Source organism: Ovis aries, chromosome 5 (assembly GCF_016772045.2).
Source record: "Ovis aries strain OAR_USU_Benz2616 breed Rambouillet chromosome 5, ARS-UI_Ramb_v3.0, whole genome shotgun sequence".
NCBI lineage: Eukaryota > Metazoa > Chordata > Mammalia > Artiodactyla > Bovidae > Ovis > Ovis aries.
The window spans coordinates 49770208-49795694 of NC_056058.1; the positions used below are offsets into that span (position 1 = coordinate 49770208).

The following is a 25487-nucleotide window of genomic DNA, read 5'->3' on the forward strand; positions in this document are numbered from 1 at the left end:
CATACTTCAACAGGAATCCGCCATGGATGTACACGTGTTTCCCATCCTGAACCCCACTCCCACCTCCCTCCCCACACCATCCCTTTTGGTCATCCCAGTGCACCAGCCCCAGGCATCCTGTATCCTGCATCGAACCTGGACTGGCGATTCATTTCTTATATGATATTATACATGTTTCAGTGCCATTCTCCCAAATCATCCCACCCTCTCCTTCTCCCACAGAGTCCAAAAGACTGTTCTATACATCTGTGTCTCTTCTGCTGTCTTGCATACAGGGTTATCATTACCATCATTCTAAATTCCATATATATGTGTTAGTATACTGTATGGTGTTTTTCTTTCTGGCTTACTTCACTCTGTATAATAGGCTCCAGTTTCATCCACCTCATTAGAGCTGATTCAAATGTATTCTTTTTAATGGCTGAGTAATACATCACAGCTTTCTTATCCATTCATCTGCTGATGGACATCTAGGTTGCTTCCATGTCCTGGCTATTATAAACAATGCTGCAATGAACATTGGGGTACACATGTCTCTTTCAATTCTGGTTTCCTCGGTGTGTATGCCCAGCAGTGTCATACACTTATGCTGGGTCATAAGGCAGTTCTATTTCCAGTTTTTTAAGGAATCTCCACACTGTTCTCCACAGTGGCTGTACTAGTTTGCATTCCTACCACCAGTGTAAGAGGGTTCCCTTTTCTCCACACCCTCTCCAGCATTTATTGCTTGTAGACTTTTGGATAGCAGCCATTCTGACTGGCGTGAAATGGTACCTCATTGTGGTTTTGATTTGCATTTCTCTGATGATGAGTGATATTGAGCATCTTTCATGTGTTTGTTAACCATCTGTATGTCTTCTTTGGAGAACTGTCTGTTTAGTTCTTTGGCCCATTTTTTGATAGGGTCGTTTATTTTTCTGGAATTGAGCTGCAGGAATTGCTTGTATATTTAAGATTAATTCTTTGTCAGTTGCTTCATTGGCTATTATTTTCTCCCATTCTGAAGGCTGTCTTTTCACCTTGCTTATAGTTTCCTTTGTTGTGCAGAAGCTTTTAATTTTGATTAGGTCCCATTTGTTTATTTTTGCTTTTATTTCCAATATTCTGGGAGGTGGGTCATAGAGGATCCTGCTGTGATTTATGTCAGAGAGTGTTTTGCCTATGTTCTCCTCTAGGAGTTTTATAGTTTCTGGTCTTACATTTAGATCTTTAATCCATTTTGAGTTTATTTTTGTGTATGGTGTTAGAAAGTGTTCTAGTTTCATTCTTTTACAAGTGGTTGACCAGTTTTCCCAGCACTTGTTAAATAGATTGTCTTTTCTCCATTGTATATTCTTGCCTCCTTTGTCAAAGATAAGGTGTCCATAGGTGTGTGGATTTATTTCTGGGCTTTCTATTTTGTTCCATCTATATTTCTGTCTTTGTGCCAATACCATACTGTCTTGATGACTGTGGTTTTGTAGTAGAGCCTGAAGTCAGGCAGGTTGATTCCTCCAGTTCCATTCTTCTTTCTCAAGATTGCTTTGGCTATTTGAGGTTTTTTGTATTTCCATACAAATTGTGAAATTATTTGTTCTAGCTCTGTGCAAAATACCATTGGTAGCTTGAAAGGGATTGCATTGAATCTATAGATTGCTTTGGGTAGTATATTCATTTTCACTATATTGATTCTTCCAATCCATGAACATGGTATATTTCTCCATCTATTAGTTCCTCTTTGATTTCTTTCACCCGTGTTGTATATTTTTCTATATATAGGTCTTTAGTTTCTTTAGGTAGATATATTCCTAAATATTTTATTCTTTTTGTTGCAATGGTGAATGGAATAGTTTCCTTAATTTCTATTTTCTCATTATTAGTTTATAGGAATGCAAGGGATTTCTGTGTGTTGACTTTATATCCTGCAACTTTTATATTCATTGATTAGCTTTAGTAATTTTCTGGTGGAGTCTTTAGGGTTTTCTATGTAGACGATCATGTCATCTGCAAACAGTGAGAGTTTTACTTCTTTTCCAATCTGGATTCCTTTTATTTCTTTTTTTCTTATGATTGCTGTGGCCAAAACTTCCAAAACTATGTTGAATAGTAGTGGGAAAGTGGGCACCCTTGTCTTGTTCCTCACTTTAGGGGAAATGCTTTCAATTTTTCACCATTGAGGATAATGTTTTCTGTGGGTTTGTCATATACAGCTTGTATTATGTTGAGGTATGTTCCTTCTATTCCTGCTTTCTGGAGGGTTTTTTATCATAAATGGATGTTGAATTTTGTCAAAGGCTTTCTCTGCATCTATTGAAATAATCATATGTCTTTTATTTTTCAATTTGTTAATGTGGTGTATTACATTGATTGATTTGCAGATATTGAACAATCCTTGCATTCCTGGGATAAAGCCCAGTTGGTCATGGTGTATGATCTTTTTAATGTGTTGTTGGATTCTGATTGCTAGAATTTTGTTAAGGATTTTTGCATCTATGTTCATCAGTGATATTGGCCTGTAGTTCTCTTTTTTTGTGGCATCTTTGTCTGGTTTTGGTATTAGGGTGATGGTGGCCTCATAGAATGAGTTTGGAAATTTGCCTTCCTCTGCAATTTCCTGGAAGAGTTTGAGTAGGATAGGTGTTAGCTCTTCTCGAAATTTTTGGTAGAATTCAGCTGTGAAGCCATCTGGACCTGGGCTTTTGTTTGCTGGAAGATTTTTGATTACAGTTTCAATTTCCATTCTTGTGATGGGTCTGTTAAGATTTTCTATTTCTTTCTGGGTCAGTTTTGGAAAGTTGTACTTTCTAAGAATTTTTCCATTTCTTCCAGGTTGTCCATTTTATTGGCGTATAATTGCTGATAGCAGTCTCTTATGATCCTTTGTATTTCTCTGTTGTCTGCTGTGATCTCTCCATTTTCATTTCTAATTTTATTGATTTGGTTTTTCTCCCTTTGTTTTTTGATGAGTCTGGCTAATGGTTTGTCAATTTTGTTTATCCTCTCAAAGAACCAGCTTTTGGCTTTGTTGATTTTTGCTATGGTCTCGTTTGTTTCTTTTGCATTTATTTCTGCCCTAATTTTTAAGATTTCTTTCCTTTTACTAACCCTGGGATTCTTCATTTCTTCCTTTTCTATTGCTTTAGGTGTAGAGTTAGGTTATTTATTTGACTTTTTTCTTGTTTCTTGAGGTATGCCCATATTGCTATGAACTTTCCCCTTAGCACTGCTTTTACAATGTCCCACAGGTTTGGGGTTGTTGTGTTTTCATTTTCATTCGTTTCTATGCATATTTTGATTTCATTTTTTATTTCTTCTGTGATTTGTTGGTTATTCAGCAGCGTGTTGTTCAGCCTCTATGTATTGGAATTTTTAATAGTTTTTCTCATGTAATTGAGATCTAATCTTACTGCATTGTGGTCAGAAAAAATGCTTAGAATGATTTCAATTTTTTTAATTTACCAAGGCTAGATTTATGGCCCAGGATGTGATCTACCCTGGAGAAGGTTCTGTGTGCGCTTGAGAAAAAGGTGAAATTCACTGTTTTGGGGTGAAATGTCCTATAGATATCAATTAGGTCTAATTGGTCTATTGTATCATTTAAAGTTTGTGTTTCCTTGTTAATTTTCTGTTTAGTTGATCTATCCATAGGTGTGAGTGGGGTATTAAAGTCTCCCACTATTATTGTGTTATTGTTAATTTCCCCTTTCATACTTGTTAGCATTTGTCTTACATATTGTGGTGCTCCTATGTTGGGTGCATGTATATTTATAATTGTTATATCTTCTTCTTGGATTGATCCTTTGATCATTATGTAGTGTCCTTCTTTGTCTCTTTTCACAGGCTTTGTTTTAAAGTCTATTTTATCTGATATGAGTATTGCTACTCCTGCTTTATTTTGGTCTCTATTGAGTGGAATGTCTTTTTCCAGCCCTTTACTTTCAGTCTGTATGTGTCCCCTGTTTTGAGGTGGGTCTCTTGTAGACAACATATATAGAGGTCTTGTTTTTGTATCCATCCAGCCAGTCTTTGTCTTTTGGTTGGGGCATTCAACCCATTTACATTTAAGGTAATTATTGATAAGTATGACCCCATTGCCATTTACTTTATTGTTTTGGGTTTGAGTTTATACACCCTTTTTGTGTTTCCTGTCTAGAGAATATCCTTTAGCATTTGTTGGAGAGCTGGTTTGGTGGTGCTGAATTCTCTTAGCTTTTGCTTGTCTGTAAAGCTTTTGATTTCTCCTTCATATTTGAATAAGATCCTTGCTGGGTACAGTAATCTGGGCTGTAGGTTATTTTCTTTCATCACTTTAAGTATGTCTTGCCATTCCCTCCTGGCCTGAAGAGTTTCTATTGAAAGATCAGCTGTTATCTTTATGGGAACCCCCTTGTGTGTTATTTGTTTTTTTTTTTCCCTTGCTGCTTTTAATATTTGTTCTTTGTGTTTGATCTTTGTTAATTTGATTAATATGTGTCTTGGGGTGTTTTGCCTTGGGTTTATCCTGTTTGGGACTCTCTGGGTTTCTTGGACTTGGGTGATTATTTCATCACACTGGTCACAATCACCATAATCAGAAAGTCTACAAAGAATAAATATTGGGGAAGGTGTGGAGAAAAGGCAACATGCCTATTGTTGGCAGCCATGTAAATTGATGCAGCCTCTATGAAGAACAGTATGCAAGTTCCACAAAAAAGTACAGAGTTAACATGTGATCCAGCAAACCCACACCAGGGGATATATCCAGACAAATGTATGCTTCAGAGAGATACAGGCATCCTCATGTTCATAGGAGCACTATACAATTCATAGGAGTACTATACAATTCATGGGAGCACTATGCAATTCATGGGAGCACTATACAATAGCCAAAACAGGCAAACCACCTAGGTGTCCTTCAACAGGTGAATGGATCAAGAAGATGAGGTACCTATATACAACGGAGCACTACTCAGCCAAAACAAGTAATGAAACAATGCTATGGAAGGACCTTGAGTTTACCAAAATAAGCGAAGGAAGTCAGAAAGCAAGAATTACCATATGATATCTTTTACATCTCAATATGACACAAGTGAATCTATCTACGCAACACGAATAGAATGACATACATGGAGAACAGACGTATGGTTTCCAAGTGGGAGAGATGGACTGGGAGAGGAGTGTCTAGGAGTTTGGGATTAGCAGATGCACACTATCATATAGGCAATAGTGCAGAGAAACCTGTGCACTGCAATGAAGAGAAGGGCCCCTGCTCACTGCAACCAGAGAAAAGCCCTTGTAGCAACAAAGACAGGGCACAGCCAAAAATTAATGAATACATGAAATTAAAAACAAACTAAGAGCAAAACATGCTCTGACATAAATTGGAGCAATATTTTCTTAGACCAGTCTCCCAAAGCAAAATAAATGGAAAAAAAACCCCACAAATGGAACCAAATCAACTTTATAAACTTTTGAACAGAAGTGGAAACCATTAACAGAACAAAAAGACAACCTATGGAATGGGAGAAAAGATTTGTAAATGCTGCGACCATTAAGGGTTTAATTTCTAAAATATACAAACAGTTTATATCACTCAGTATAAGAAAAATATAAAATAGCAGATCTAAATGGACTTTTCTCCAAAGTAGACATCTCAGTGCCCAATAGACACATGGAAAGATCTCAGCACCACTGATTATTATAGAAATTCAAATAAAAACTACAATGAGGTATCACATCACACCAGTCTATCAGTGAAAAAAGCTACAAACAACAAATGCTGGAGAGCAGAGGGATCCCTCCTACACTGTTGCTGGGAAGGCAAACAGAAAACAACGACTGGAAAACAGTGTGGGAGTTCTTCAAAACCTAAAAATGGAGCTACCATATGATCCAGCAATTCCACTCCTAGATACAAATCCTAAAATGTCGAGAACTCGAATTTAAAAAGTTGCATGCACCCCGATGTTGGTAACAGCACTGTTTACAACAGCCAAGACATGGAAACAATCCGTGTGTCCATCAACAGATGATTTGCTTAAGAAGATGTTTTTTATATATGTATATTACACACACACACACTGGAGTATTAGTCAGCCATAAAAAATAACAATATTGCCATTTATGGTAACTTCAATGGACCTAAGGAATATTATGCTAAGTCAGACAATGACAAATTCTACATCATATTGCTTATATGTGGAATCTAAAAAATAATACCAATAAAACTGTAGATACCACAGAAACGGACTCACAGACATAGAAAAACTCATGGTTAAAGGGAAGAGGGGCAAATTAAGAGTAAGGAATTAACAGATGAAAACTACTATACATAAAATAGATAAGCAATAAGGATTTGCTATATAGCACAGGAAATTATGTTTACTATCTCATAATGACTTAGAGTGTGATCAGAAATTACTGAATCATTATTCTGTATACCTGAAACTAACACAATATAATAAATCAACTGTGCTTCAATTTAAAAGAGCAAATAGGAAACAAAGGCTTTTAGAGACCCAAAGTCTGAGTTTGTCACCAATAGACCACACATTAAAGTAATTCTAAAGATTATACTTCAGGCAAAATAACCTCATTTTATACAAGAGATATGAGATGCAAGAGAATTAAACCAGAAAAAAAGAAAATAAATATAACATTATAATACTGACAATAATAATGTTTTGAAATTTTAGAGAATAAAGATAAAATTAAGACAATAAAATTAGAGCTATAAGTGGTTATGAAGGTTAATGGATTTTAAGTGTCTAATATCCTTCTTAGTTCAAGAGGGGAAAATACTGATTTGAACATTAGTAAGTTAGATATACATGTTGTAAGTATTACAGTAACCATTAAAATGATAGAAATAGATACTTAATACCTACGCAAAAGTAGGAAAATCTAAATGAGAAATAATAACCACCTTCCTTCCTCAGAAAAGCAAGAAGTTAAAAACAGATGGAAAAAATAGCATAAGTTATGCTATAGACATTCTGAAAGAGATAGGAATACCAGACCACCTGACTTGCCTCTTGAGAAACCTATATGCAGGTCAGGAAGCAACAGTTAGAACTGGACATGGAACAACAGACTGGTTCCAAATAGGAAAAGGAGTATGTCAAGGCTGTATATTGTCACCCTGCTTAGTTAACGTATATGCAGAGTACATCATGAGAAACGCTGGGCTGGAAGAAGCACAAGCTGGAATCAAGATTGCTGGGAGAAATATCAATAACCTCAGATATGCAGATGACACCACCCTCATGGCAGAAAGTGAAGAGGAACTAAAAAGCCTCTTGATGAAAGTGAAAGAGGAGAGTAAAAAGTTGGCTTAAAGCTCAATATTCAGAAAACTATGATCATGGCATTTGGTCCCATCACTTCATGGGAAATAGATGGGGAAACAGTGGGAACAGTGTTAGACTTTATTTTTTGGGGCTCCAAAATCACTGTAGATGGTGATTGAAGCCATGAAATTAAAAGACGCTTACTCCTTGGAAGAAAAGTTATGACCAACCTAGATAGCATATTCAAAAGCAGCGACATTACTTTGCCAAGAAAGGTCCATCTAGTCAAGGCTATGGTTTTTCCAGTGGTCATGTATGGATGTGAGAGTTGAACTGTGAAGAAAGCTGAGTGCCGAAGAATTGATGCTTTTGAACTGCGGTGTTGGAGAAGACTCTTGAGAGTCTGTTGGACTGCAAGGAGATCCAATCAGTCCTTTCTGAAGGAAATCAGCCTTGGGATTTCTTTGGAGGGAATGATGCTAAAGCTGAAACTCCAGTACTTTGGCCACCTCATGTGAAGAGTTGACTCATTGGAAAAGACTCTGATGCTGGGAGGGATTGAGGGCAGGAGAAGAAGGGGATGACAGAGGATAAGATGGCTGGATGGCATCACTGACTCGATGGACGTGCGTCTGAGTGAAGTCCGGGAGTTGGTGATGGACAGGAGGCCTGGCGTGCTGCGATTCATGGGGTCGCAAAGAGTCGGACATGACTGAGCAACTGAACTGATGATATAGAGATTTAGATACAAATAAGTACTTAAATACAAATATGTATTTCTAAGAAATATAAATGAACTAAATGCTTCAGGTAGACTCATTGTAGGATAAATAAAAAAACTGGATTATTTAAAGGTATTTAAATCAGATCACAACAACATACTAGAAGAGAGGGTTTTCTCCCATCTACTCAGTAGAACTGAGGTATCATGGAGCAAATCAGTAAGAAGAAATAAAGAAGCATTTCCTTACACACAGGAACATAGTGTATGTAAATTAGAAACCCTGTCACATCATTACATTATTTTTCCTTTAGTTTAAATTGTCATAATTTTTAAATAAATAATCAATGAAGCTATGTCTGACATTCATTCTTATAGCTCTATCATTAGCCACATTCCCTGGACAGCTACAAAATAATAATTATTTGCATACAGATGAACCTGAATATCTGTGAATATGTGTTACATTATCTCCAAAATCACTTCAGAGAAGTTCAGTCACAGTTTGTATAGTTTTAATGGTATATTATTCTAGTTCTCTGAATAGTACTTGACACCAATAATCTCTGATTAACCAATTTTTCCTGTCTAAGCATGCTGGAATTCATTTCACAATACATTAAAAATCATTCATCTACTTTATTAACCACACAACTATTCAGTAGAAATTTATTAACAATTACTCTGTCAACACAGAAATCTTCAACTGAAGTTTGGAGAGTATATTCCCAAAAGCTTGAAAAACAGAAATTTCTATATTAAGATGCACTAGGGGGAGTGAACTTAGCTTTTAAATCCCATGGCAATAGCGGAGAGATATTGGTAATAAAAATAACATCTCTACCTTTCAGATAGCTCTCTGGCACAAAATATAAAAAACCTGAGTGGCAACAAAAATTGAGCCTTCCTAGAGTTTACTTTCTTGGGAGGAAGGTTAAACAAGCAGTGTATTAGTTAGATGGTAAATAGCTTTATAGAAAAAAAATAATATAGGGAAGGGGGTTAGGGAGTGCAGTAGAAAGGGAGGTTACACAGAAAAGGTAACACCTGAATAAAAACTAGAACACAGGAAAGAAGTAAGGCATGTGGCCATCTGAGAAACACATTCCAGATTAAGTGAACAGTAAATGCATAGACCCTCTAAAAGAAGCATGTCAGCCATGTTCCTTGAGGACAAAGAGACCAGGGTAGCTGGATCAATATCACTTAAGAGGTAGAATAACAGGAGAAAAAAGTTATAAAGGAGTAGCTTGTGTTGAACCGTGCAGGTTTTGACTTTTACTTGGGAGAAATAGATTCTGAAGGAGTTATCAGTATTGACCATCACTAGGGCAACTGTGATGGCACCCCACTCCAGTACTCTTGCCTGGAAAATCCCATGGACCGAGGAGCCTGGTGGGCTGCAGTCCATGGGGTCGCGAAGAGTCCGGCATGACTGAGCGACTTCACTTTCACTTTTCACTTTCATGCATTGGAGAAGGAATGGCAACCCACTCCAGTGTTCTTGCCTGGAGAATCCCAGGGAAAGGGGAGCCTGGTGGGCTGCCATCTATGGGGTCGCACAGAGTCAGACACGACTGAAGCAACTTAGCAGCAGCAGCAGCAGCAGGGCAACTGTGCTGAGAACAGACTGAAGAGGGCAAAAGAAATAGCACGGAGACCACGTAGGCGGCTATTGTAACAACTTAAAGGTTATGGTATCTTGGACCAGAGTGGAAACAGATAGGCTGGGACTTAGGACTCTTCACTACCGTGCTTGCACTTAAAATGTCTCCTCAAGCATCAGAATACAAAGAAACTGTAAGGGACTAAAGAAAAAAAATGTATGCATGCACAGTTGAGCTATTTCAAATTGTAAAAGATGATGCTGTTAAAGTGCCACACTCACTATGGCAGCAAATTTGGAAAACTCACCAGTGGTCACAGGATTGGAAATGGTCAGTTTTCATTATTATCCCAAAGAAGGGCAATGCCAAAGAAGGTTCAAACTACCACACAATTGTACTCATTTCACATGCTAGCAAGGTAATGCTCAAAATCCTTCAAGCTAGGCTTTAACAGTACATGAACCGAGAACTTCCAGATGTTCAAACTGGATTTAGAGAAGGCAGAGGAACCAGAGATCAAATTGCAAACATCCATTTGATCATAGAAAAGTCAAGGGTATCCCAAAAGAAACATATACTTCTGCTTCATTGGCTATGTTAAAGCCTTTGACTGTGTGGATCACAACAAACTGTGGAAAATTCTAGAGATGGGAATAACAGATCACCTTACCTACCTCTTGAGAAACCTGTATGCAAGACAAGAAGCAACAGTCAGAACTGGGCATGGAACAACAGATTGACTCAAAATTTGGAAAGAGGTATGTCAAGGCTGTATATTGTCACCCTACTTATTTAACTTACATGCAGAGTACACATCATGTGAAATGCTGGGCTGGTTGAAGCACAGGCTGGAATTAAGAAGCCAGGAGAAATATCAGTAACCTCAGGTATGCAGATGCTGCTGCTGCTGTTACCACCCTAATGGGAGAAAGCAAAGAGAAATTTAAAAGCCTCTTGAAGAAGGTGACAGCAGAGAATGAAAAAGTTGGCTTAAAACTCAGCATTCAAAAAACTAAGATCATGGCATCTGGTCCCATCACTTCATGGCAAATAGATGGGGAAACAATTCAAACAGTGACAGATTTTATTCCTTGGGCTCCAAAATGATTGCAGACAGTGACCACAGCCATGAAATTAAAAGACACTTACTCCTTGGAAGAAAAGCTCTGAAAAACCTACCCAGCATATTAAAAAGCAGAGAGATTACTTTGCTGACAAAGTTCCATATAGTCAAACCTATGGATTTTCAGTAGCCGTGTAGGGATGTGGGAGTTGAACCATAATGAAGGCTGAGTGCTAAAGAATTGATGCTTTCAAACTATAGTGTTGGAGAAGACTCTTGAGTCCCTTGGACTGCAAGGGGACCAAACCAGTCAATCCTAAAGGAAGTCCACCCTGAATATTCATTGGAAGGATTGATGCTGAAGTTGAAGCTGCAATACTTTGGCCACATGGTGCGAAGAGCCAACTCATTGCAAAAGACCCTGATGCTGGAAAAGATTGAGGGCATGAGGAGAAGAGGGCAGCAGAGGATGAGATGGTTGGATGGCATCACTAATTCAGTGGACATGCGTTTGAGCAAACTCCAGAAGACAGTGAAGGACAGGGAAGCCTGGTGTGTAGCAAGCAGTCCATGGAGTTGCAGAGTTTGAACAACTGAGTGGTTGAACTGCAACAACAACAATTCGAACCTGGGGCAAATTATGAACAGCAATGTACAAAAAAGACAAAAACCCACCTGCCACTTCTGAGGTGCTGGGAGCAATTCCTGCACACAGCGCCAATGGGTGGGCAAACCACCTCAGCCACCCCTCTGGCCTGATCCACAGATCCATTCCTACCCTCGCCCACCCTCACCTCATTTACAAGACTGACCCAGCCGCCCTCAGGGAGCACACAGGAGAACCTAGCACTGGATTATGCTCCCTTGTGCTACACCAAAAGTCCCAGTAAAGCCTTGACTGAATTTCTCATCTGGCCTCTTGTCAATGTCTATTGATTTAAGAGTCCAGAACCGAGATCAGTGCACCACAACAAAGACCCAGCTCAGCCAAATTAATTAATTAAAATGAAAATAAGTAGATTTGATTGAATTCGGAGTAAATTTTGAAGACAAATAGGATTTGCCTAATTAGATGTGATATAAAAAGGGAGAGGTCAAAGAAAATTCTGGAATTTGGTCTGACCAACTGTCAGGATGAGCTGCCATTCACTGGCATAGGGAAGAGGAAGATCTGGGGAGGAAGATTAAGAATTTGCCTTTGGAAATGTTAAACTTGAGATGCCTGTTAGCCATACAGAGATGTTCAGCAGGCAGCTGGATATACATGTCTGGAGTTCAGGATAAATGTTGAAACTTCAGATAAAATTGGGAAGCAGCAGTTAGTGAATAGGTGGTTTATAAGTCTACGGGACTAGATGAAATAATCAAGGACATGAGGAGAGAGAGAAGAGATAAGAAATATAGCACCCAGTGCCTGTAGCATTCTAACATTTAGAGATTGTGGTGATAGGAGGAACTAACCAAGAAGACTAAGGAGAACCAAGTGTAAAAAAGCATGTAAAGAAACCATTTAAAGGAGGAAGAAGAAATTCATAATGGTCAGTGCTGCAGAAAGTTCAAGTAAGATGAGAATCAAGAATTGAAAGCAGCAGTTTAGTAGAATGGTTTGTTGTTGCCAGTGATGTTGGTGGTGTAAGTATGAAATTATTTTGTGTACATTGTAAGACAGAAAAACAAATGAGTAAATGTTGTAAGTGCTGTTTGGAACCAGAGTTTTTACTGAAGGAGAAGGGAAATGTAAGAAGGATCCCAATGCCCCTGGATTTTGACCTGAATTGTTAGAATAAACTCAAGGATCCAAATCTACTAAAAGAGCCCAGGAACACAGACACCTAGTAGCAGTGGACGTCTTTGATATAGATTGATCTCTAAATACTGTCCCCACTAAAAGGAACCAGAGAGCCTTAGAGAAAGACCTGCTTCAGGCAGGTCCAGGCAACAGAAGTATAAAATCAGTCTGAGGCATCACACATTTCTAAAAAGCAAAGAATACTCAAAGAACGGGGAGATCATGTCAAAGGACACAGAGCTTAACTGAAAGGTGTATCACTGGGCAAACTGAAAAGATGTTGAACAAAGATAATGATGGCAATGCACCCTCCAGAATGGGAGAAAATGTTTGCAAACAAAACAACTGACAAGCAATTACTCTCCAAAGTATACAAACAGCTCTTGCAGCTCAATATCTGCCTCCTGAGAAATCTGTATGCAGGTCAAAAAGCAACAGTTAGAACTGGACATGGAATAATAGACTGGTTCCAAATCGGGAGAGGAGTACATCATGGCTGCATATTGTCACCCTGCTTATTTAACTTATATGCAGAGTACATCATGCGGAAAGCCGGGCTGGATGAAGCACAAGCTGGAATCAAGATTGCTAGGAGAAATATCAGTAACCTCAGGTGTGCAGATGACACCACCCTTATGGCAGAAAGAACTACAGAGAATCTTGATGAAAGTGAAAGAGGAGAGTGAAAAAGCTGGCTTAAAGCTCAACATTCAGAAAACTAAGATCATGGCATTGGGTCCCATCACTTCATGGCAAATAGATGGGGAAACAGTGGAAACAATGGCTGACTATTTTTCTGGGCTCCAAAATCACTGCAGATTGTGACTGCAGCCATGAAATTAAAAGATGCTTACTTCTTGGAAGGAAAGTTATAACCAACTTAGACAGCATATTAAAAAGCAGAGACATTACTTTGCTAACTCTTGTTGGCATAGTTCTTCTTTCTGCCATAAGGGTGGCGTCATCTGCATATCTAAGGTTACTGATATTTCTGACAGAAATATCAGATGACAGAGAATAAGATGCTTGGATGGCATCACTGACTCAATGGACATGAATTTGAGCAAACTCTGGGACATAGTGAAGGTCAGAGGAGCCTGATGTGCTGCAGTCCATGGGGTTGCAGAGTTGGATCTGACTTAGCGACTGAATAACGATCTAAAAACATTCAGAGTTCTGGAGCTCTCACTTAGTTACAACTGGATCTCTTTCTTTAAGCACAGGGCCACACAGAGACCCCTCTGACCCTTGCCAGTGCAGGTTTGGAGGCCAGAGGCCAGGGCAGTGCCATCTGGCATGAGAGCTTCCTTCAGCTGCCTTGGGTATTATCCACAGCAGGCGGAATCGAGGTTCTGACTTTCTACCTGTTTTGAAGACAAACCCACTCCTGAAGCCCATGCTTCTCAGGAGATCAGAACACAGTGATGACAACTGTGCTGCTAATGCTGCCAGTTCTCACGTGGGACTAGGTACTGCGAAAACCAGAGGGAGACAAGAATGTCTAAAATATAACACTTAAGCTGAAGGGTAGTCATGTTTCCCTGTGGCCAAGATGGGTACTCTTGAACGATGGGAAGTTTAGCTAGAGCCTACTAGATTTTTTAAGTTTAAAAGTTGGCTACTTTCTATCACTAAGATCAGAAACACAATGCTCTAATCAGAAACTGTGGACATTTTGAAATATCCTAATATTTAAGAGGAAATTAAAAGTAAGTCTTGCTTGCTATCAGTGTTAAAAATCACGAATAGACACACCATACTGAGTCACTGTAATAATTCTCTAGCCTTCATTCACTGAATCTCTGCAGATTTAATTTGGCATCAAATAACAGTCCATTCTTCTCTGCCATAGTGGTCGTTGGGAGCTGATGAGGGAGACAGATAGCACCTTAGCTACAAAGACAAAGATTTCAGGTGACTGTTTTAGAAAAAGTCTGGAAACATGCAAGTCTGATCTGTTTTTCTGAGCAACACTAAGCAAATTTGGAAACTTTCACTGTGATATTTTATCTTAACTCAACTCAAGTAGGAGTTAGGATACTGGAGTTAGCCTCTGGTTATGTACCTAACACTTAGCAGTTACTTATAGTTTCTCTGTCTGCAAATGAAAAAGAAAACTGTCCCAAAATGTCAAAGGGGATTTCTGAAACATTATTGACTTGAGACCAGGGTATTTCAACCTCAAATTTGGAGAGAATGTTCACATATTCAGATCCAGAACTTATTAACTAATAGGCAAGGAATGGGAACTGCTCTTCTCAGAAGAGACCTCACATAAGCAAAGAGGAGAACCAGAGTCAGATGCCAAATTTAAAGGAGACCCAGTGAGTAATGTCTAGAAAATGAATTAGATGTTTAGAAGGACATAATGCCCAAGGTGGGTAGACAATATTTTTCAAGAAGCATGCATAAGTGATGATGGGGAGTTAGTTCACCTCATACCATTTCACCTCCAGTCAAATTTCCAGATACCAATTTGCCAAATTAATTCACCTAAAAGTAGCATTTTCTGGAGCAGTGGTTCTCAATCCTAGCTATGAATTAGGTGGTTCTCATTTGGGAAATTTTAAAAAATATTAATAAATATTTCAGGCAAGCATTCAGACAGGGTCCAGTATTCTAAACAGAAAACACTAAATCATTCATATTAATAACCAAAAGAACAAAATTGCTTGACATAAAAATTGAATAAGTAATGTATTCCCATGGCACAATACTGTAAAACTACAAAATTATATAAAATAAGGATAAGCCTCCATCTCATGCACTTACCAAAGCCACCATGTCCTCTTCAGAAATAACCCACTGATGCCAAGTCCTCATGCCTTTCATGAATATTCTCTACATACACCAGCATATATGTACATGTGCACACATAAGATCTTTTCATATACAGGTACCTTATATACTGGGTGTATACTATCCCATTATATAGATACATTAACAAGCCCATATTTGGGGGAATTTAGTGTTTTTTTTTTCAATTCCTGACTGATATATAATGCTGCAATGCATATTCTTTTGCAGCCATCATTTCACCCATGCTAAACCATTAGAATGTATCTTTAAAATAAACTCCTAAAGCGGAATTGTTAGGTCAATATTTTTGAGTTGTAGTAAATACTGTCAAATTAGTTTCTGCAAAAATTTTAGTAAATACTGTCAAATTACTTTCACCAGTTTATATTCCATTAGCAATATGTCTGAGCTCAAATTACTTTCAAAAGCAAATCCTGAGCAGGGTTGTGTATAGGCAACTAGTTGGAGGTTTGAGGGCTGCGCCCTGAAGGTCTGCAAACCTTGTACTTGCTCAGCCACAAGACCGAAGAACATGCCTAGAAGCAGTGACAGAGATATCAACAATTTGTTGAAAAGGGAAACTTACAACTCAGAAGCAAAGTCCTGGAGTGACACCTCACCATGTATAGCAGATGGGCTGGCAGGACTTGGCAACAAAGATGGCTGCTGGGGAAAAGAAAGAGGTTACCATTCACAGGGGGAGCTGACGTCCCTCTATTGAATTTGGCTCTTTGATTACCAGGGAAAACAGCTGAGGAGAATGTTCCTTAGAGCCTCTCAGGTTAACAGTCATCATGAGGGGCAGAGTCTTCTCTTTAATAACATGGAGTGGAGCTGTTTTGGTCTTAAGGATTAGAACAATCACCAGTCAGGGCAGGGGACAAACATGCAGGTGGTTACTGATTAGGCTCTATAATTAAGAGGGAAGGTCAGTCATGTGAGAAGGGTGCAGGTGAACCAGGAGATGGTTGAGCAGGGGATGTAGAGAGAGCAAGAGAACAGCCATCTTGAGTGGCCTGATCATACAGAGGCGATCTAAATGATCAGAAGTGAAGGACCAAGAAAAGCAAAACAGAGAAGAGCCAATGCAAGGCTGCATTATCTAGACCACCGCTGTGGGGATCTGGGGTCCCAGCCAGCCAGGACCTTCAGAGGAGGGTGTAAGATGCCTCCTGTAATTGTTCACACAAGGGTCAACAGGAGAAACATAGGTCCATCAGTCCTCATCCTCCACGGATTGAAGGTTAGCCTAGAGGTATTAAGTCCCATACTTCTAGAATAAAGCTGTACCTTCAATCAACACTGACCCATGATGAGACTTCAAAAAAGCTCTAGGAAAGAAAGCAAAAGGCTTGGATGCATACTTGAAGCAATACACTGTCAGCTAGAAATGAGTCTTAGCCTACAGAGGATTTTTTGTTCTGTAGCAACAGCTGGAATCAGAGGTGAAGTTTAGATGAGGCACAAGATGTATCTGATATGTGGCATAGGACTTGCACCTTACCAACAATGTGTCATTATATGCCTTAACCATTTCTTCAATAGGTGAAAAAATGATATTTCACTGGAGTTCTATTTTGATTTTATTGAACACTTATATTCTCCTTTTCTGTGAAATGTCCTTTGCACAGTTTTAACTTTGAGAGTTCTTATCTATTAATGTGTAGGAGATATTTATATGTATACAAATTAGCCCTTTTCTATGACATTAATGGAAAGATATCTTCTGATTTTGTTCACAGTGGTTTTCACAATGTATTTTTTTAAAATTTGTCTATACAAAATATTTTTTCTGTCTTCTTAGTATTCTATTATACTTAGAAAATCTTTCCCCATTTTAAGATTTTTTAAAAATCATCTATTTTGTGATAGAGGCTATAGCCCCCAAATTCTCTTCCCTATAATCAGAGAGCCCTGGAACTTCCCTGGCAGTCCAATGGTTAAGACTTTGCCTTCCAGTAGAGAGGTGAAAGTGAAAGTCACTCAGTTGTGTCTGACTCTTTGCGACCCCCATGGACTATATAGTCCATGGAATTCTCCAGGCCAGAATACTGGAGTGGGTAGCCTTTCCTTTCTCCAGGGCATCTTCCCAACCAAGGGATTGAACCCCTGTCTGTATCTGACTCTTTGCGACTCCATGGACTGCAGCACGCCGGGCTTCCCTGTCTATTCACCAACTCAGCTCAGCTGTTCTCTTCTAGGAGTTTTATGGTATCATTCTTATATTTAAGTCTTTAAGCCATTTTGAGTTTATTTTTGTGTATAGTGGGAGGGAGTGTTCTAAGTCCTAATATCGGTTTCTTGTCTATTGTGTATACGTGCCTCCTTTGTCCTAGACTGATGTAGCTGTGTGGGTTTATTTCTGGGCTCGCTGTTCTGTGCCACTGATCTATATGCTTGTTATTGTGCCAACACCACGTTGTTTTTTCTTCAAGATAATCATGACTGAGTGAGATGGAGATAGTCTTCAGTCTCCATGATTTATTATTTTTTAAACTTCTATGTATTTAGTTTTTTGGTCAAGCTGGGTCTTCGTTGCTGGGTGCAGTCTTTCTCTAGCTGTGGCGAGCAGGAGCTCCTCTTCCTTGGGGTGCGTGGGCTTCTTGTTGCAGTGGCTTCTGTTGCTGCAGAACATAGGCCCCCGGGCATATGGGTTTCAGTAGCTGTGGCGCAAGGGCTTAGTTGCTCCGCAGCGTGTGGGATCTTCCCAGACTAGGGATCCAGCTCATGCCTCCCGCATTGGCCCGCGGATTGTTATCCACTGTGCCGCCTGGATACAGTTGGTGCGGTGTCCCACATAGTTTTGATTGCTGTATCCTGTGGTACTCCCACTACAGTCTGGAGTCCGGAAGTGTTACACCTCCTGCTTTGTTCTTTTCCATCAGGACTGGCATGGCAATTCGTGGTTCCATATAAATTTTAGGATTATTTGTCCTAGTTCTGTGAAAAATGTCATGGGTAATTTGATAGGGATCGCATTAAGAATAAATTAAGTGTAAATTGCTTTGGGTGATATTTGAACAATATTAATTCTTCCAATCTAAGATCATGGATCTTCCCATTTCTTGGAATTATATTCAGTTTCTTTTATCAGTGTTTTATACTCCTCAGTGTATCTTAGGTTTGTTCCTAGTTATTTTGGTGTTTTGACTCGAATTTAAACAGGATTTAAAAAATTTCTTCTTTCTGGTATTTGTTAGTATGAAGAAATGCAACAAATTTCTGTATATTGTGTCCTGTTACCTTGACGAATTCATTATTAGTCCTAATAGTTTTTAGCTGTATGTGGCTTTTATTATGTTGGAATATGTTCCCGATATACTCACTGATTTTTTTTTTTAAAGTATGAATTGATGTTCAGTTTGTCAAATGCTTTTTCTATATCTATTGAGATGATCTTGTGGCTTTTTGCCTTTCCTTTTTTAATCCAGTGTGTCACACTGATTTGTGTATGTTGAATAATCCTTGCAACCCTGGAATGAATCTAGCTTGATCATGGTATGTGATTCTTTATGTAGTTTTTAATTCATTTTGCTGATGAGGATTGCTGCATTGATTTTCATCAAAGATACTGGCCTGTAATTTTCTTTTTTTTGTAGTATCCCTGTCTGGTTTTGGTATCAGGGTGATGGTGGCCTCATAGAATGAATTTGGGAGTGTTCCTTATTCAGTTTTTTGGAATAGCTTGAGAAAGGTAGATACAAGTTCTTCTTTGTGTGTTTGGTAGAACTCCCCAGTGAAGCCATTAGTACTGGACTTTTCTTTGCCAGGAGTCTTTTTTTGTTTGTTTTTGTTTTAATTACAGATTTTACTTCACTTCTAGTGATTAGTGTGTTCAAATTATCTGCTTCTTAATTAAGTTTTAGCTGGCTGTAAGTTTCTAGAAACTGGTCCATTTCTTCTATGTTGTCCAATTTGTTGGCTTATAACTGTTAATAGTATTTTTGTGGTTCTTTTGTTTTTGTGGTATCAGTTGTTTGTTCTCCTTTCATTTCTTTTTTTAATGGAGTATAGTTGATTTACAATGTGTTAGTTTCTGAAATCCCTGTTTTGCATAGTTTAGCATGCTTTATATTATTCCATATATCTCAAATGCTGCTTTTATTATTATTTTTTCCATTTGTCTTCCTGTCTGCTGTTCTGACTGGGTGATTTCCATTACTCTACCTTCTAGATCATTTATTTGCTTTTCTGTGTCATTTATTCTATTCATTGTTTCTAGACTGGTTTTTATCTTGGCAATTGAATTGTCTGTTTTTGACTGGTTCATCTTTGTAATTTTTAGTTCCTTGTTAGGGTGATCTGTTTCTTTTCATAAACTCTCTTAAATCAGTGAGCATTTAAAAAATTATATTCATTTTATTTTCTGTTGCTCTGACTCTTTGTTGCTACACACTGGCTTTCTCTAGTTGTGGTCTGTGGGCTTCTCATTGCACTGGCTTCTCTTGTTGCAGAGAGGACTGGCTCTGGTTATAGGGGCTACAGTAGTTGCAGCTCACAGGCTCAGTAGCTGTGGCGCACCGGCTTAGTTGCTCTGCAACATGTGGGATCTTCCTGGACCAGGGGAACTCATGTCCCCTGCACTGGCAGGCGGATTCTTACCAACGGTACCACCCAAGAAGTCCACCACCTTTTCCCCCACAAGTTTATTGAATTTGCATTAGTATTTTTATTATCAAGGAGGTATTTCCCTGAGGAGGAACTTTATCCTGGAAGCCAGTGCCCCAGGCCTGCCCAGTCTTTCTCTTTGTCCTTTTAATTTCAAGAAGCTGTATTACCACCTTTTTGAAATCTGGGTCTGGTAGACTGAGCTCTGTTTCATTATTCGTTCTTTCAGGGAATTTCTCTTGTTCTTTTAATTGAGAGTACTCTGCCTCTTCATTTTACTTATATTTCAATTACCTTTTATTTCTCTGTCTCTATGAATTTAGGAGAAACAACAGTTATCTACTGTGGTCTTGAAGGGGTGTTTATGCGGAAGCATCCCCATGTAGGCTGTATGTCCAGCGTTTTTGGTGTGAGGGCTCGTTTAGGTATGGACACTAACCTCATCTTGCCTCATCTTTGCCTCATCTTTCCTTTTGCTGGCTGTTCTCCCCTAGGTAGCAAGGGAAGGAGTGGTTAGTACCTAAGAGCCTGTGCAGGGTGTGAGGTGAGGCTTCCCTCTGCTCCATGACAGTGGCTGCCCTGTCAGGGGTGGAGTTTGCTCCCCAGATGTTGGATTAGAAGCCCTCAGGCTCGGGTCCAGGCAGGCTCCATTGTCTTTGAGTGCGGGCCCCGAGGTGAGTGCCGAAGCAGGTGAGGCCTGTGCACTGCCTGGGTTGGCTGTGGTTTGCCCAGAAACAGCCCAAGGTCATGTCCCTTCCTGTGTGGCGTTCCTCCCAGGTCTAGTGCAAGGCTGTGGTGTGGAGTAGGCTGGGGGTTAGGGCGTCGTGACTGCAGGAACTGAGGCGGTTGCGCTGCCCCCAGGTCTGGGCTGTCTCTGTGGCAGTCATCTCCCAGGACCTGTCTACCCCAGATCTAGTGTGAGGCTGCGTTGTGGAGTGGGTGGAGCCGGGGGGTGGGAGGGCTGATCTCGCAAGAGCTAGAGCGCTGACAAGGCCACTAGCCATGCCGCCCAGACCACACTCTATGCAGAAGCGTGGCTAAAGCGCGTCCTCTCCACGGCCTGTCTGCCCAAGATTCGGTGCTCATGCCCTTGTGGCACTGCCCTGTGCATGTTGTGACAGTGTCCTCCTAGGCTCCACCCAGATCACAACCTACCTACCCCCAGTCTGTCTCTGCGTAGCTTGACCCGGTCTTTGCCCAGGTCGTGCGCCAGGCTGAGGTGTGGAGTGAGCTGGACTGGGGTGTTAGTCCCTTCGTATTGAGACGCATAGCAAGGCTGCAGACACCAGTGCATGGCTCTCTCCCTCCTGATTGTTGGCAAGCCAGCGTGTGCGCACTTTTAGAGTCTAGGCTTTGGCAGCCCTTCTATCTCAGTGAAGGGGGCTTGACCCCTCCGCATAGGACACCACGGTTGGGGTGCCCAGGCTGTGGCATGTCCTGCTGGCTCCCCAGGACAAGGATCTGCCTGTGTAGACCTTCTCTTCATCAAGATCCCTCCCAGGGGTGTAGTTTTGACCTGGTAACTTCCCCCCCCACCCCCCCATCTTACCCAGTTACATGGAGATCTTTCTTTCAGTTTTCATTGCTTAGGAGTTATTTTGCCAGTTTTTAGCTAGTTTTTTATGAGAATTGTTCCACATGTTTTTGAAGTGTTGTGGAGGAAGGTGAGCTCCTCCTACTCTACCGTCTTGATTCTCTTATCCTACTGTATCATGAGAGATATTTATGCTGGGATTAGAATTTTTTTATTTAAATATATTTGATTTACAATATGTCAACCTCTGCTGTACAGCAAACTCTCAGTTATAAACTTCTATGCATTTAAAAAAATATTAATCTTTTTGCCAGTTTATACATTCTTTTTTTATATTCTTTTCCATTATGGTTTATCCCAGGAGATTGGTTACAATTCCCTGTGCTATACAGTAGGCCCTTCTTTTTTAGACTTAGAATTTTAAATAACTGAATTAACTGTAATTTTATATCAGACAGTGACAATGTCATTTCATTGTATTTTGTCTTCCACTGTTGCTTCTGGGAAATAAGTTCTCTGCCATTACTTAAAAAGAAATCAATGTCTTATAATCTTTTTACCTTCAGTATTCTCCATCTCACTATGATCTATATATGTATTTATCTTACATGAGATTCATTTCACCCTTGAATTAGTAGCTTGGTGTTATGAAAAATTCTAATTATCTCCTTAAATACTGCTTTCATCCCTTGTTATTTATCCTTCTTGGACTCCAGTTAGAATAAAGTGAAATAATATGTCTAGATCTGTCTCTCCACCTTTTATCTTTTTACTCCTTTTTTTTGTCTTCCAGTCTTTCATCTGCTGATATGTTCTTAAAACTACCCATTAAAAAAACCTATCCATTGAATTTTAAACTTTCATTTATTACAACTTTAGATTTCTAGAAGTTCTGTTTATTCTTTACTCAAATACACTTGCTCATTCTTCATGATTTTTGTTCCCTCCACTTATTTTCAAACACTTATTTCCTTCAGTTCAGTTCAGTCACTCAGTCGTGTCCGACTCTTTGTGACCCCATGAACCACAGCATGCCAGGCCTCCCTGTCTATCACCAACTCCCGGAGTTTACCCAAACTCATGTCCATTGAGTCAGTGATGCCATCCAACCATCTCATCCTCTGTCGTCCCCTTCTCCTCCTGCCTTCAATCTTTCCCAGCATCAGGGTCTTTTCAAATGAGTCAGCACTTCACATCAGGTGGCCAAAGTATTGGAGTTTCAGCTTCAACATCAGTCCTTCCAATGAACACCCAGGACTGATCTCCTTTAGAACGGACTGGTTGGATCTCCTTGCAGTCCAAGGGACTCTCAAGAGTCTTCTCCAACACTACAGTTCAAAAGCATCAATTCTTCGGCACTCAGCTTTCTTTATAGGCCAACTCTCACATTCATACATGACCACCGGAAAAACTATAGCCTTGACTAGATGGACCTTTGTTGGCAAAATAAAGTCTCTGCTTTTTAATATGCTTTCTAGGTTGGTCATAACTTTTCTTCCAAGGAGTAAGCATCTTTTGATTTCATGGCTGCAATTTTGTGTTTGATAATTCCATTATCTGATATCACTGCATGTCTGCTTCAGCTACTGGAGCTATTCTTATTTCTGCTGATTCTCACTCTGGTATCTTGTTTACCTGTATGTTGAACTTTTTTTTTCTTTTTAATGGTAAGTTGTTCACTTTTGTTAGAACTCTATATTTGGAAATAACTTGAAGCCTAGGATGAAGATGGGTTATTCTAGAGATAATTTATTTTTTACCACATTCCAGGGGTACTACCAATTTAATATCAATATAAAGTTATAATTCCCTGAGGGTTTCATTCCTTCATCACTATCCCTTACCAAGTGTCCAGGTCCAGTCCATACAAGATACAAACTTAAATGAGGGTTTAGAAGTGGTTCCAAATTTTTAGTGGTGATCCCTATCTCCCACCCTCCTTGCCCTACTTCCAGGCTCAGGGCTAGTGTTTCAGGCAGTTTTCATTGTAGTCCCTGAGTGGAAGTTACATGTAGCTCCTGAACCAGTGATGGGTATCACTTTCAGAGTCTCTTCTTTGATGGGATAAATCTCCCATGAGACTTTCCATGTTGGTTGATTGTAAAACTTTTTCACCTAGTCCTTGTGCTAAGAGGCTATGAAAACTGAAGCTCAATTACTAAAGACAAATGGATATGAACAAACTACAGATACATGCAATATCATGGATGTGTTTCAAAGCATTATGCTAAATGAAGGATGCTCAATGCAAAAGGCCACATACTGTGTGATGATTCTACTTATACAGGAACAGGAATCAGATCAGTGTGGTTACAGGGCTCTGGGTGGGGTGAGAGACTGAATAAAAATAGGCATGAGGAAACTTTTGGGGGTGATGGAAATATTCTATACCTTGATTTTGTTGGTAGTGACTGTGTATGTTTGTCACTCATCAAACTGTATACTTTAAAACAGTGACTTTTACTGCATGGCAGTTATATCTCGATAAAACTAACTTTAAATGAAACATCTCCCTTTCTTACTTACATACACACTCACACACAAACAGACATGTACACACATACCCCTAAAGGTCAAACGTACTTACATCTCTGAATGTCTCAGGGTAAAGCTGATATGGGTGGTCTGATTATCTCTGGATTACTAGAGGCAAAACTTTTTGTCTGTTCAGTGCTATATCCCTGGCACATAGAACAGTCCTAAAAATATTATAGGACCTCTATAAATACTGGCTAATTGACTGAATTAATAAATGTTAAGCAATGACCTGCTAACTTTTAAAGATCAAAAAACTTTTTATGAGTGCCAAAGATCTTTGTCATAAGAAAAGTGGTAGACTTGGAGTAGGAATCTGATTTCTATGACAATTTGTTTCTAACTTGGAGTTAAGACATCCTATTTCTCTGGGCCTCAAGTTTCTTTACATATAAGGTGAAACCTATACTAGGTGTTGTCTCAATTTCTCACAGGAAAAACAGCCTACAATTTTCACTCTCCATATATATTCTCTTTTCATTTGCCTCTTCCAAATCCAGAGGTCCAGAAATAATAAGAGGATGAATCATCAGTGACATGTTATCTTGAGTTTATTAAATTTTAGAAATTAATTTCCTCAATTTTCATATTTGGAGCATATCAGAAATAAGGCATCATTTAATACATATTTATTAACACATTATTAATTTTTCATGACTGTTATTGTGGAATTGGGGTAAGCAGAAATGCTTAATATGTATAAGTGTTCCCCAGAGCCTCATGAGAATAAACTAAGGAACAACCAGAATAGTCAGGCAATCTTGGAAGGATTAGGGAACAATACTTTTAATTTCTTAATTGAAGTAGAGTTGATTTACAATGTTGTGTTAATTTCTGCTCTATAGCAAAGGTGATTCAGTTATGGTTTTTCCAGTGGTCATGTGAGAGTTGAACTGTGAAGAAAGCTGAGCACTGAAGAATTGATGCTTTTGAACTGTGGTGTTGGAGAAGAATCTTGAGAGTCCCTTGGACTGCAAGGAGATCCAACCAGTCTATCTTTGGCCACCTCATGTGAAGAGTTGACTCATTGGAAAAGACTCTGATGCTGGGAGGGATTGGGGGCAGGAGGAGAAGGGGACAACAGAGGATGAGATGGCCTGATGGCATCACCGACTTGATGGACATGAGTTTGGGTGAACTCTGGGAGTTGGTAATGGACAGGGGGGCCTGACGTGCTGCGATTCATGGGGTTGCAAAGAGTCGGACACGACTGAGCAACTGAACTGATATGTATATATACACGTTAAAAAAATGTTCTTTTCCTTATGGTTTATCACAGGATATTGAATATACTTCCTTGTGCTATAATAGGACCTTGTTGTTTATCCATTCTCTATATAATAGTTGGTATCTGCTAACCCCAACTTCCCATTCCATCCCATCCCTGCTGGCAACAAGTCTAGAGAACACTTGTAAAACGTATCTAAAATTACCTGAAAAGAATTTCAAAAGTATTAATAAAATTTGCAGTAATAATCTGTATTAGCTATTATATATAACTAATGACTATTGATTATTAGATTAAAATACTTTTTAAAATTTGACATTTATCCATAATAATGAATAATCAATTTCTAAGGAAGT

General features: G+C 39.3%; 1 protein-coding gene across 3 annotated transcripts in view; it reads left to right on the forward strand.

Moving 5' to 3' along the window:
- PCDHB1 (protocadherin beta 1) overlaps positions 1–25487 on the forward strand; it is a 57070-nt gene that overhangs the window by 8501 nt on the left and 23082 nt on the right. Inside the window, exon 2 of one of the 3 annotated variants that reach the window (XR_009600865.1) lies at positions 24778–25348. The exons of the other annotated variants lie outside the window; for them this stretch is intronic. The gene's annotated coding sequence lies outside the window, so the exon portion shown is untranslated. Of the gene's footprint in view, positions 1–24777; positions 25349–25487 lie in introns of those variants that run through there. 3 annotated transcript variants of the gene reach the window in all.